The 13,401-nt window shown below is 39.0% G+C and overlaps 1 protein-coding gene across 3 annotated transcripts in view; it reads left to right on the top strand.

Moving 5' to 3' along the window:
• CELF1 (CUGBP Elav-like family member 1) overlaps positions 1-13,401 on the top strand; it is a 66,227-nt gene that overhangs the window by 9,439 nt on the left and 43,387 nt on the right. The window contains exons 1-2 of one of the 3 annotated variants that reach the window (XM_057408868.1): positions 3,173-3,259; positions 8,646-8,686. The exons of 1 other annotated variant lie outside the window; for it this stretch is intronic. The gene's annotated coding sequence lies outside the window, so the exon portion shown is untranslated. Of the gene's footprint in view, positions 1-3,172; positions 3,260-8,645; positions 8,687-13,401 lie in introns of those variants that run through there. One more of the 3 variants, XM_057408867.1, reaches the window with a different exon arrangement.

Here is a 13,401-nt window from a genome sequence, read left to right as displayed (position 1 = left end):
CAGAACCAGAAGGCAGCATTTTGCTAAAATCATTCTTGAGGACCACGTTCCATAAACTCAGTGTTTCTTTCATACCACTGCAGTGTCTTCAGTGTCTTTCCTCCCAAGAAAGCTGTGTATCTTGAATTTGGAAGAAGCAAGTTTTGGAGGCAAATTGGGGCATTTCAGCTGCTGGCAGTGTCCATATTGCACTGTGTCTCCAGGCAGGGAACTGTGATGGGTGTGTGAACAGAGGGTCATCCTATTCTTGAGCTGCTTGAACTCAAGCAACTTTGTTGTATGCCTGTTTTCTGATCATTCTTGGTTTAATGGGGACATGCTGTGGTAGCTGTCCTTCATCTGGAAAACCTATGGAATTCATTGTGAATATGCAGTTTTCTGAGGTCTTAAGATTTTTGTCTTCAGTGCCCTGATACGTTTCCCGATTTTTCACATCCTCTTAAAGCCTCTACCTGCCTTTCTTCCCACTATTCCACTTCCTGACTCTCCAGCTGACATCCTCTCACTTAATACTAGCCAGAGCAAAGTGACAAAAATATAATCTAAACTGTTTCTGAGTTTACAGTACCAGGACTGTGGCAGGAATATGATTAGGCAATGTCAAAGGCCTATTATATGTAAACTATTGCATGTTTAGAAAATAGTTTGTTCATTCTGTGAAAGATGTCATGATAAATGGGTAGAACACTAAGGAGATATTTTCACGAAGTGCATGGAGCAGATGACAGATAAAGCCAGGCTGTAGAATGGCACTAGGGGTTTTAAATCTTTAATTTTGTAAGGATTGGCTGTGTTGTTACCCTGTTTGCAGGAAAGGTTTTGTCAGTGTTGGAGGCAAGTGAGAAATTAACTTTTGTCTGACATTCTTTGAAGGTACTGAAATCCCACAGGAAGGGATAATTTTTTGTTTTATTCTTACCTTACTGCTTTATTCTTTACGAGAAGCATTCCTTTTTTTGATGTCATAATCATGCAGTGGAAAATTAAGTTAGGTTAGGTGTGGCAAGATGATGGGTATTTGGAATTGAGTCCAGTGTCATTTGAAGTTAGGTAAATTTATGCATCTATCACCTTTACAGTTATATGTTTCTTACAAGTATAGTGTTTTCCAAACAGAAGTAGTGGAATCCTTATGTATAATTTGAGGCCTTTAAAAAGGATTAAGCAGAGAATTAATGATGTGAAATTCAGCACCTAAATCTTACTATGTTTTTTCATGAGTAATTTGAATGAGCATATGCCAGTATGGCTCTGAAAAAGATTTGTTCCATCTTCCATGTGTTTCCCCTTTCCTTTACACTGCCAAGAGAATTTGTGTGATTGTGCAGTGAATTTAATCGGGGAGCATGTCTGGGTTAAAACTATTATTTTCCTGTTGTTGGTAGGCTAGATCCAACCTGGATCATTTCCTCTCTCAGGCTTGTTACACAGAGGTGGGGATGGATAGCTGGTGATGAAAAGAGTTGTGTTCTGTTCCTTAGGCAAGAACATTGGCTTAAACTGGATCTATACTAGAAATGTCTTGATCTATTCCATTTTATTTCTACCGCATTTCTATCTAATCTTTATGGAGACCTTATAGCCAGTCCCCTCTAGTAATACAGCTCCCAAAAAATTAAGTAAGAATTGTTTGCATGTGTTACCTGTTGTGGCACCTATTATTTGCTTCTTAGGGAGGTACTGAATGTTGTCATAACATTTCTTTATGAATGTGGTATTTGATACATGCTGTGTTGGATGCTGCTGTACAGAGAAGCCTGCTGTTTGTTTGGAAAGAAATTGGTGAACTTTTCTGATGTGAGGCAGAGAGAAGATAATGTGCTACCTAGACAGTTAATGTGAGGTTTTGATTCAGGAAGTGTAAGGTATCTCCAGAATCTAGGTAAGAGGTATAGAAACCCTGGCACTCCAGCAAGATACACTAGAGGATTTTGTCTATTTTCAGCCCTCATGCAGCCAAAACTGTATTTATAGTACTTGTTTTTGTCATAAAGTTTCTGGAGTCTTCTCTTGCTAGCAGTGGAAAGCAGCTGATGTCACACTGTGCCTTCCAGGAACAGTGAATGGAAAGAACTGATGGAGAAGTGTGTAAGTGAAGAACGTCTGAAAATACATGCATAAAACTATAAGCAAATACTGAGCCTCTAGTTCTTGGCAAAGTGTACTGACACTCCTGATCCTTCCCACCCCCTTCTCCCTCCACCCAGCTAAAGTTTAAGATCAGGTGACTGATCCAGCCTTGTACAGCAGTGAGGGTTTCTGAGGCTTTGGGAAGAGAGAGGAGTAAGCAAAGCTGAGTCTGGCACTAGTCGGTGAGCATTAATCACTACAGGCAGGCAGCCTGGAGAGGGTGTCTCAGTGTCTCGGAATGGGCCATGAGGGTAGTTTGTGGAGTAAAAGGCTGCTGGTAGCAATAGGGAAGACATTCTGATAGTCATCTTTAGATGTTTCTGACTAGGAAATAGTTAAGCTTCTTCAGACAGAGAAAAGTTCATGGTAAGGGTGGCATTGCATTTGTGAATGGTATTGAGGCAGAAATGATGTTTCAAGATGCTCACTGTGTTTAGGCATTGGTGTGTTTTAGTAGGTATAAGCTTGTAAAGTAATGCAGATCATATTTTCTGGGTTTTTCTGCATTATTTACAGTGGTTTGTATGACTCAGATTCTACACAAAGATATTAGAGGGGGTAAATACTGGAAAATAAACTAAAGTATATATTAAATGATGCTGCAAATGGTGACAAATGAGAAACCTTCAGAGAGCTGGAGCAGAAGCTTAGGAAGAACTGCTTTGCAGTGAAATGGTTAGATTTTTCTTTCATTTGGGTTTTTGAACAAAAGTCAGGACATTTCTAAGTGAACATTCCCACAGCAATGCCAGTGTTTGAAGAAAAAAATAGCACAGAATATTTTTTAAAGCTTCAGCTCTACACACCCAATATTAAATCTCTTGAAGCATTAATGAAAGTTATTTGCTGTTGGAAGTGATTTGAATCAATATTCATCCCTTAAAACAGGGCATTGACTCCAGTTCTTTGCAGAAGTAAATGAGTGTAATTTGAAGCTTGTATCCATTTACTTCTGCAAAGAATTTGTCTGTGTGCCTATTACAAAAAAAAAAACCCTCAAATAAAAGTAATAGAGCATATTTTTTTACTCTTTGGTTTGCAGGCGTGGCAATGGCAGACTCTGCATGGTAGAGTTCATGGCAAGTATTTGCCTAATATAAGCCAAGCAAGAGGCACGTACAAGCTGAAGGTAAATCAGTCTTTCTTAGTTGTGCTTCTGAAATAAACTACAAATGTTTATACTTAAACATTTTGAAAATACGGGTTTTCAAACCTACTCAGGATTTTGTGTCCAGTTTGATTCTGATCTTTCAAAATTGGGACACCTCAAAATGATGTTCCCTCTGACACTGGCAGTAGATGCTGGAAATTATCATATGCGCTGTATCCACTTCTGGTATTTTAGGTGTAATAGTACAGAATAGCAATTGCACTTGAGGATCTTTGTGAGGAGACATCGTTCTCCTTTTGGATTTGATTTTACTCTCTTTTGCACAGTGAAAAGAAAGAAGTACCTTGATATCATAAAGAAGACTTACTGTAACACTGTGCAAACTGTCTGCACAGGAATGATTTTCCCATTGACATTTTTTTACCCTGCCTTTAATGATGGGTAAGTGAAAGTGTTAGTGTTTGAATCTTGTGGGTGTGATGAATGAGGTTGTTAAAGTTCAAGTAGTGTTGTTGCTTCTAGAACTAAGCTTAGTGGTTAAGCTGAGGGTATTGTTTTTGTTCTCTACACCTCAATCTCTTTCCCAAAAAGAAGACAAAAACCTCTGTGCTACATTTGATAGGTCTTCCTGTGGCGTTTACAGTATCCATAAAACAAAACATGAAATGTTGTGTTGGTATCTACCTTCTATATTTGCAACTCTTGAGGTCTTTTGAGAGTCCCTTGACGCCATAATTTGTCATTAACAGCCAAATGCTTTGTGGAAACTTTTAATGACGTTTTTTTATTAGGCTTTCAGCTGAGATGCAGCTGTAATAACGTGATTATATTCTGGCTCTTTCGGTCACTAGTTCTCAAAACACCTTTTCATAAAGAAAATGAATGATAAGACTGTAAAACCAAAACCTCTTAGGACCATCAGGTGACCTGTCCAACAGTATTCAGTCCCATAGTTAGTAAGAGAACTGATGGCTTCTAAGCTCCGGTCTCATGTTTTTGATAGTAGACCTTAGGATTGTTTTGCATTCTCATAGTGTGTGTCTCTTGACACTTCCATTGTGGGTTATAAGACTAATAATGGATCTTGGGAATCTTTAAGGTGTAATTACTGACGGGGCATGGAAGAGACATTGCAGATATGGTCTGCATCCCAAATCTGAAGTATTTTATGATATCCTGGTTACAGTAAGTTGTAGCATGGCGTTTACAATGTTTTCCTCTCTTGTTACTGTCTTAATCTGCAGTGGTCCCAAAATGTGCATCTCATCTATTCATTCTGTTCTTACTATGTCTTAAGTTGAACAAACTTACATTCTGATAGTTGAACATACTGTTGAAATTCAACCAATCTACTTATTAACTGTACAGATTGTCTGCTAATACGTATGCACATCAGTGCTTGTGCTGGCAGCACTGAGGAAAACACTATTTGAAAGCTCTGTGCAAGTGAAGTGAGCAGTTGCAGTGACTGGGAGCTGTTGCCTTGCATTGAGTGAGTAGCTTCTGGTGCTGAGAGAAGTTTGGGTGATGCAAACATTGCAGTAGAAGCAGCATATTTCTTAGATAAGGAAGTATGGCTGCTTCCTTGGTAAGTTTTTGGCACTAAAGGAGTTTCTTTTTGTCTTGCTGTCTCGTAAGTAGCATTTAGCAGAAATTGACGTAGTTTTTGTGGGTTGTGGCCTGAGCTCCTACAGTAATTGAAACGTATCTGATTTGTACAGGCTTCTGTAGTTGAAATCTGACTTTTGTAGTGCACTTCCTCCTTCACTCTCTGATGCACTCTTACCTCCCTTTTACTGATTCTTCCACAGAAATAGTTCCTTTTATATTTCCAGCTTTTTATTATTGGCCATAGTGGTACTTTAAATTAAACTATGTAAATCCTCAGTGAGTCTGGACCGAATGTAGATTTATGTGAGAGACTGTTGATGCCAGGATATATCTGAGGTTGAGAGCTATGTGGTCTGTTTTATCTGTTAGCCTCCTTAATTGTCAGTGGTAATCTTGACATCCCACAAACATGAATTCCTGGAAAGTGTAATGAGAAATCAGAACTAACTGATCTAGACAAGTGCTGACTACGGCAGTAATTTCATTGATCAGAATCCATTAAATGATCCAGTGTTCTCTTACAGATGGTCCTGGGTGCTGGTGAGGCTGGATTTATAGGGCTCATATCCATCGTCAAGTACTTAGTGGCTAGAGGCACTTGCCTTCATTACCAGCTGCACTTCTATTTATATTATACTGCATACCAGAAGTTACAACTGTTTGCTCATCAGTGAGAGTGTATTTTATCCCTCTTAGATCTGTTAGGTCTAAGTGTTAAATCTACATGGTAAACCTTTGTTTTTCTACATAAAATTGTTGGGTGGTGTCATAGCTCCTCCCAACTCTGTACAGAAGCAGCTGGAAGTGACATCTGTACTCAAATGCAGTATTTTAGTTGCGGGCAACTTCAGGAAGGATTTTCTTTGCAGATGCTGTGATGAGATGTTCCAGTTCACACTTGTAAATTGTTTTGCTGTTCCCACTAAGAACCTACACTCATGCACCTATGAAAAAGTTCAGTGTCAGCATCTAATGTTGGAGTGGGGTGAATCTGCTGTTTGGAGAAATTCACGTTGGAGGACTGGAAGACCTCTTGTATGAAGACAGGCTGAGAAAGTTTGGGCTGTTCAAGAAAGTTCAGGCTGTTCAGCCTGCAAGAAGAGAAGCTGTATGAAGACCTCATAGCAGCCTTCCAGTATCTGAAGGGGGCCTGTAAGGATGCTGGAGAGGGACTCTTCGTCACGGACTGTAGCGATAAGACAAGGGGTGATGGGTTTAAACTTAAACGGGGAGTTCAGGTTAGATGTAAGGAAGAAGTTCTTTACTGTGAGGGTGGTGAGGCATTGGCACTGGTTGCCCAAAGAAGTGGTATATGCTCCATCCCTGGCAGTGTTCAAGGCCAGGTTGGACAGAGCCTTGGGTGACATGGTCTAGTGTGAGGCATCCCTGCCTGTGGCAGGGGGTTGGAACTAGATAATCTTAAGGTCCTTTCCAACCCTAACTATTCTATGATTCTATGCTACACACATTGCTAGCAGCATGCCAGTTATCTATACCTTTGTCTGAGGTATCCAAGTCCTGGTTTCTTCTCAGAAGAAATACAGATTTCAGGCTTTTGGCCTTTGGGACAGGTTTGTCTGATGTATACTTAGATAAAGTATTTGGTGTATTTATGTTCTGCATGCAATTAAATGAACTATGCTAAACCGGTTTTGTTTTGAGAAACATTTATGATTTAAAAGCATTCTCCCAGGCTTTCTACAGGTGGTTGTCAGATTTGCTGCTTGCATTTTAAAGTTTTTATTGTCCTGGATTTTGCCTTTGATTCAGTGAGGTGTATATTTTTTGCCAAAGGTATCCAAGAGTTATATGTTCCTCTGGCTATGTGAGCTGTACTTTTGGTTCCTTTGAAGTTTTTGAATTAATTCTCTAGAGTGTTCCATAGTTACATGTGCAAAGGGCATATTCTTTTTAGTGTTAAGAAGTTGTTTACCAGTATATTCCTAAGCATTTACAAGATCAGCTTTTTCTGAAAGCTGATTATCAAAGAAATACAACTTGGCATTTATGACAACTTCCACAGGGCTAAAATACCTGACAAAGATGGGGGTTAAAAGGAAGAAAACAACAATTTTGTGTTACATATTGTTTTGAAGCCAGGTCTGTTAGCAGGAATCTGAGACCGTTTTTTGGCCATAAACAAATATTCTTTAATTAAACTTCAAAAAGGCAAAGGAATGTGGGTGAGGTGGAAGGAGGTGTCCTCAGGTTACATGTTTGTTTCAATCCCTACTAGGAGCTTCTTAATCCAGAGTGCTATTGTGAAAAGGAAAAAATAAGCTTGTAAAGTGTTCCCTGGCCAGTAGGCAGTTTGCACTAACTAATATTCTGGAGAAGAGGAATCCATAACTTTAAAAATTCATATTTCAGATAATGGAGTTATTTTTCTCAGGATTCATGGATTGAATTTTTTTCTTGCTCTTATTAAGCATTGTAAGAAAAAAAAATCTGTTGTTGTGTTTAGGATTCCATGTTCCTTTAGAGGGTATAATACTTTATTGAAGTGTAGAATCATATCATAGAATAGTTAGGGTCGGAAAGCACCTTAAGATCATCTAGTTCCAATCACCCTGCCATGGGCAGGAATGCCTCATCCTAGACTAGGTTGCCCAAGGCTCTGTCCAACCTGGCCTTTGAACACTGCCAGGGATGGGGCATTTACCATTTTTCTGAGCAGCCTGTTCCAATGCCTCAGCACCCTCACAGTAAAGAACTTCCTTATATCTAACTTGAACTTAGCAAATCAGGAAGAAATTAGAACAATTGAAAATTACTACAAAATAGCAATGAAAAATCCTCAAGAGATCTCCCTGTGGAAAAGAGTGCATTAGTACACGTGATAAATATCCAAGTATATTGCAATAAAAGTTAGATGAGGATATGGATCACTTATCCACACTTCTCAAAGAAGATAGGACAGAGGTTATGAAGGGGCCTGCAATGCAGTGAAATTGTGGGAACTCAGCCTTGTATAACACTTCTTGCAGACGGATGCAGTTTTTGGTTTGGTAGCTGTAGATAAGTGAACGGATGTGGATTTTCTGCAAAATGCTGCTAGACAACCATGAGGCTAGTTTTGTGAACTAACCTAGAAGAAAGCAGGGCAATTCTTTGAAAGATAACTAAAAATCCAAAGTTTGTATTTAAATATCTGCTATCTTGTGTTGTGGGGCCGTTTGAATCTGCAAAAAGAAGTCTGAAGCACAGAGTAGTGTCACCTACTTACGAGGTGTTTGTAAGAAAATCTGTGATGTTCCTGGTTGATGATTTGCTTAAGATGTAGAAATAAAACCTTTTCCCTTGTGGTGTTAGTCCTTTGTGTTCCCTAATTCAGAGCTTTCATAAGTTTTTGCCTTGCATAAGAGTACCTGTCTGCAGGTTGTCATCTGTTAGTGCTGCTGCTCTCAGAAGAATGTGATACAGGAGTTTAGGGTTGTGGGGACTGCTGTTGGTAACTCTGCTTCTGTCAGGACAGCCAAAAAGGCCAAACAGGTAGGATAAGTCCACTGAATGTTATTAGGAAGCTACAAGGCTTCTATTTTCAGCCATGTCACATTTGCAGTTCTTTCCTTTGAGCCCTTTCATGTATTCTTTATATTTTTTAAATGTGCAACTTTATTTTTCAGTCTGATGAGAGTTTTTACTACCTCCTGATGACTTCTTTTATTAGAAATATGCTTTACTTTCACAGTCGTCAGCATTTTACAAGGTGGAGTTCATGTTGCAGTGATTGTTACTATCTAATTTCAACTCCAGAGTACTCAGTGTCTGTTTTTTTCCTTCTCTGTTTTAGACTGAAGACTGGAACTTCTAGAGGAAAGTGCATAGCTGCAGGTACGAACAGTCTGTATCCCTCAGTTATGTACTGGAGCTTCATTTCAAAGGTTTCGAGAGGGTGTTTTTACTTTCAGTGATGAAAGCAGTCATTTTCCACTGCAGTGAGCAGTGCTCCCTGAACCTGAAACTCTTCACACTTTCCTGCCTCTGTACTGCTGAAAGAGGTTGGGAGTGTTAACAACTTAAGACTGCAAGTACCAAGACAATAGGCTGTTTTAGCTCCATTTCTAATATAATAGTTCTAGAAATGTTACGAACCACAAAGTAGAAATGTGTGTTCTCTTAGCAATTTCTGGACCAGAGCAACTCTGAAGTACTCTGTAGTACCTGAAACACTAAAAGTGTGTGTTAGTGTAATGCCTTTTTTCATCTGGGGCGGATTTGATTACGAATGTAGTCTGGTGTGAGAATCCTTGGAGCCAAATGTGGGGGTCTTAGGGTGTAATTTTCTTAATGCCTGAAGTCCAGGAAGGGTGTGGTTTCATAAAACAGATGAGACACGTCCCCCTTACTCGTACTTGGTTTCCAACTAAGTAGTCCTGTTTGTTTTGCTTATGCTGCTTCTTGCAGTAGTTTGCATGGTAGACAAAATCAGCTTGACAACCCAATAAAAAGCTCTTTTGTGATTAAGTTGTTATTTCTGTGGTTTAGCAAGTTGAAACGAGTTGGTGTGTGGTCACAGGAGTACCAAAAGAATAGATCAGACTGTTTGTAGTTGTGCACCTGAAGCTTTTGTGTTCATTTCTGACAAATGACCTGTAACTGCTGTGTTAAGTAACACTACCATGCTCAAAATGGGGTGATTGTTGCTTGTCTGATGAATCACCTCTGCTATGGCAGAAATATTTAAGGTGTGCTTTAATCCGTACACAACCAGGGAGAGTAGAGTTTGCTGCTGTCTTGTGGAAACACTTGTTTTCTTCTGTGGTGAAATATTGTCTACATTTTTCATAAATACATTGGAAAGTACATAGTCATGTCTATGTCAGAAAGTAAATAAGATTTACCTTTAAAGTGCAGGATATCCTGTCTCTGTTACTCATCAGGGTAGAAATAGCTGAAGTTTGATTAAGAAATCCAAGAACACCTTCCTTTTCAGTGGATTTTTAGGGAACTGGTGTTCTCTGTGTTTGGAAGTACCAGTTTGAGGGTGTTGGTCTCAATGCATTGAGGGTGTTGAAAAACACTCGACTTCAGTCTTGAATGACTAGTGATAGGTACTTTGCCCTTCCTGCGCCTTTGCTGCTCCATTAGGACCACACAGAAGATAGGAAAGAGAATACTGGTCATTATGTTTGTATTTTTGTCTGAAGAGTTTTTATCTTTTGAGACAGACTAATTTGTGATTAGACCTAGTTTTCAAACTGATGGGATCCTGCCAATTACAAAACACAGGTCCAAACCAATAGGTTTGGATTACTTAACAAAATTATCAGGTTATTTACATAGCAAAATAATAAAGTTCTTATGGTTGCTGAAAATAAGTCACAAAAACACTTCCATTAGGTGAAAGAGCTGTGGTTTCTCATCTTAAGAGCAGCAAGAAGTTAAATTCATCTGCCTTAATGTGAACATAGAAAGGTGTCCAAATGAAAGAAGATTGAGTGTTTTCTTGAACATCTGATAACGGTGTATTAATATGTGTGCATTCCAGTATGAAATGCCTCTTAACAATGATTAATTCTGTAAATTAATTCCACAAAGATATTTCAGAATAAAACTGATGGCATTCCGCTTCTGGTCTGGTATAGAGAGTAAAATTGAGGAGTCAGCTTTGCTTCAAGATAAGAAATCAATCAGCCTTTGAAAGAGCACTTGGTTTCATTCCCCACTTTTCTGATAGCTGCTGTCTTTAAGCAGACAAGTTTTTTTGTTTACTCTGAGGCTCAGGATTGCTTCTTGGATTTGGAAATTTGTATGCCACACTTTGCCAAAACAGATTAAATGTTACTCTTCTGTCAAGTATTTGAGGTCCTTTATGAGAATTGCGAGGTTCAAGACTGAGGAACTCCTACCTCTGTGTGTATGTACCTCTTGTCATATCCACATTCCCCATGCTTATACTCTGCTGGAGGACAAAAATGCCTTTATACTGCTTAAATGCCCTTTGAATAGATAACACTCTAGTTTTCATATTGTTCTTACAGCCTTGCCCCTCCTTTAAGGTGATCCTGTTGTTTTCCTGAAGGTGAGGTCTAATGAAAACACCATTGAGTCAGATATGCAGGAATGTTGTGTGATGAAGAATAGCAATTACCTGGTTTTACCTGGAAGATGTCCATGTTCAAAGACGATTTCTGTAGGTCTGAGCCCTTTCTGACATGGAAAGGAGTGGCATGGAAATGAAAACGGTCATTAAAACACTTGTAGATTTGTCTTAGAAGGAAACTGAGTGTTCTGCCACAAGTTGTCTTTCTCAATACTTCTAAAGCCATTTATATTGTAGGAAAGTAAATGTAAAATCTGTTTGGTTGTAGATTTATTTGTTTGTTTGGAGGGACTGTTCCGGATCAGAGTAGTGTTCTTCATTCTTTCTGGGCTTAGCTCTTCCTGAAGTTGAAATCTACTGTAGTATCTAATCTAATGGTTATTTAGACTATTGAAGAGGAAATTTTTAGTAGGCATAGCTGTATTTTCTTAGCTGATGGGGAAAACTGAGGTACATCTTTCAGACTGGTTTTCTTTTGTCTCTAGGGGCTAGGAAAGCTTAGATATATTTTTGAGACATACTCTGACATTTTGGTTATGGTCCTGCATGTGTAGCTTGAAAGCCAGCTTGTTTCCTCTGCTAGTCTTTTCTGCCCCACAATGTATGTAGTAGATGGAATTGTTTCCCTTACCAGGGATACTGCAACCCATTCTATATCATGGGCAGTACTGGAGCTATACCTTTGCAGCCTTGTGCCAAGAGCTAGGAGAAATCATGTTCTACGTTGATGCACTATGTGGAAATTATTACTGCAGTGATTGCTATTTTTAACTGCAAAGTGTGCTCTCCTGGAGCTGTCTTGGCTGCATTTGAACTCTCTGCAGGTAACATGCAACAAAAAGTTTTCATCTGGATAAAACAAAAGGAAAGAAAAATAGTGATTTTTTTTTTTTTTTTTTTTTTTTTTACTGTAGTATTATATAAACTGATTCTTATTTGTGTCTGGTACTATTAGAAACAATTTGAGGTTAAAGGACTCTTTAAAATGGCTTGCATAGCTGTGCTGATGGCTGCAAGGAACAATAACACTGGAGACTTGGTGCTTTGTTTAGTCCAAAAGTTCCCCTGAAACTTAACAGGGGAAGGGAAAAAAAGAAGACTATTATACTTCAGAAAGATTTATGAACATGTCTGAGTGCTATTCTAAGGCATTGCAGTAAGGAGAGGCTTTAAAATCATTTCATAATATGATGTTTGTTCCTTCAAGTTAAGATGGCATGTTACATTTCTTAAGTAAAAAAAGTAGCTGTCCAGTTCTTAGGGTTTACTTTATATATGCATGAGGTGTTTTGCTTGCAATAAACCTTAAAGCCATTTTTGATTCACTGTAGTTCTGCAGTAATGCAGCAATCTTCGTATGTGGTATTGTTCTGGAATTGTATAGCTGTTCTGTAGTCTCCCCTGGGTCCAATATGCAACCACACAGCAATTCTCTGTGTAAATGTAGTTGTTTTGCCCATGGTAGTGCTTTGTGGCATGTTTGGCTTGCAGACAAGCAGACTGTTCAGAGCTTTCCAGGACCCAGTGGATTTCCAGCTCCTTAGCAGAGTACCTTCTGGCTCTGTTTCAATGGCAGAAAACTAACCTAAAATGTGTAGTTGATTCTTTAAAAACCTCTCAGGCAAATACTGCTGAGGTGACAAAATGCTTGTTTTGAGTGCATCTTTCAGACTAAGTACAGATCTGTGTTTTCCTGTAGTGTAGGAAAAGACAGCAAAATACAGGCCTATTTGAAACCACAATTCTAGGTCTTGTGTTTGTATTTACACAGTATTCTGTTCCATGTAATTGCTTGCAGGGTTGTTTCTTAACAAGAAGCTCAAATAGCTGAAGGTAAGCTTTGGGCCAGTCGTAAACCCCATAATTTTTGTAAGCTGAGAGACAGTATTTGGGGAGAGAAGGAGGGGAAAGGCTGTGTAAGCACATTGTACCTCTGCTTTCAGGGCATGATAACTTGCAAGCATTAGTATTCTTATTCTCATCTACTGTAGATTTAAGTGTTGAAGTGCAAATATGATTTGTCATCCATAGTTTCTGTGTCTCATGGTCTGAATTCAGGCAATAAACAAAAAAGGAAGTAGGGAGGGGGCAGGGGAAACCTCAAACTTTGCTGCTGCCTTAACTGTTCCATCCTGTCTGCTTTTAGTAGTTCTCTGTACTTTCACAGGGTAGAAATGCATGTCCTTGCTTCTTGAACTCTCATTTCCTGCCTTGTCTCCTGTTCTGTGTCACACTGCTGCCATTATTTCCTCTTACTATTGTTGTGACAAAGCCACTTTTCCTCCTCAAGAACTTTTTTCTGTCTACAGTGCCAAAGTGTCTGCTGGTCTTTCAGATCTCTTTTGGGTGCCTAAGATTTGCTCTTGCATAATATTAGTGGTGTTGTGTTCTAGCACTATGATAAGAAAAACTCAAAATGCTTCTCAAACTATGCTGGAATGTTGGCAGATACTTACAGAAAATAGTACTTTTTAACTGATACTTTCATTTGCAAACCTTCCCA

This window comes from Pezoporus wallicus, unplaced genomic scaffold (assembly GCF_028554395.1).
Source record: "Pezoporus wallicus isolate ANWC-B61680 ecotype Strahan unplaced genomic scaffold, APGP_CSIRO_Pwel_v1 contig_6382, whole genome shotgun sequence".
NCBI classification, from domain to species: domain Eukaryota; kingdom Metazoa; phylum Chordata; class Aves; order Psittaciformes; family Psittacidae; genus Pezoporus; species Pezoporus wallicus.
This window is presented reverse-complemented; position numbering and strand designations above follow the sequence as displayed.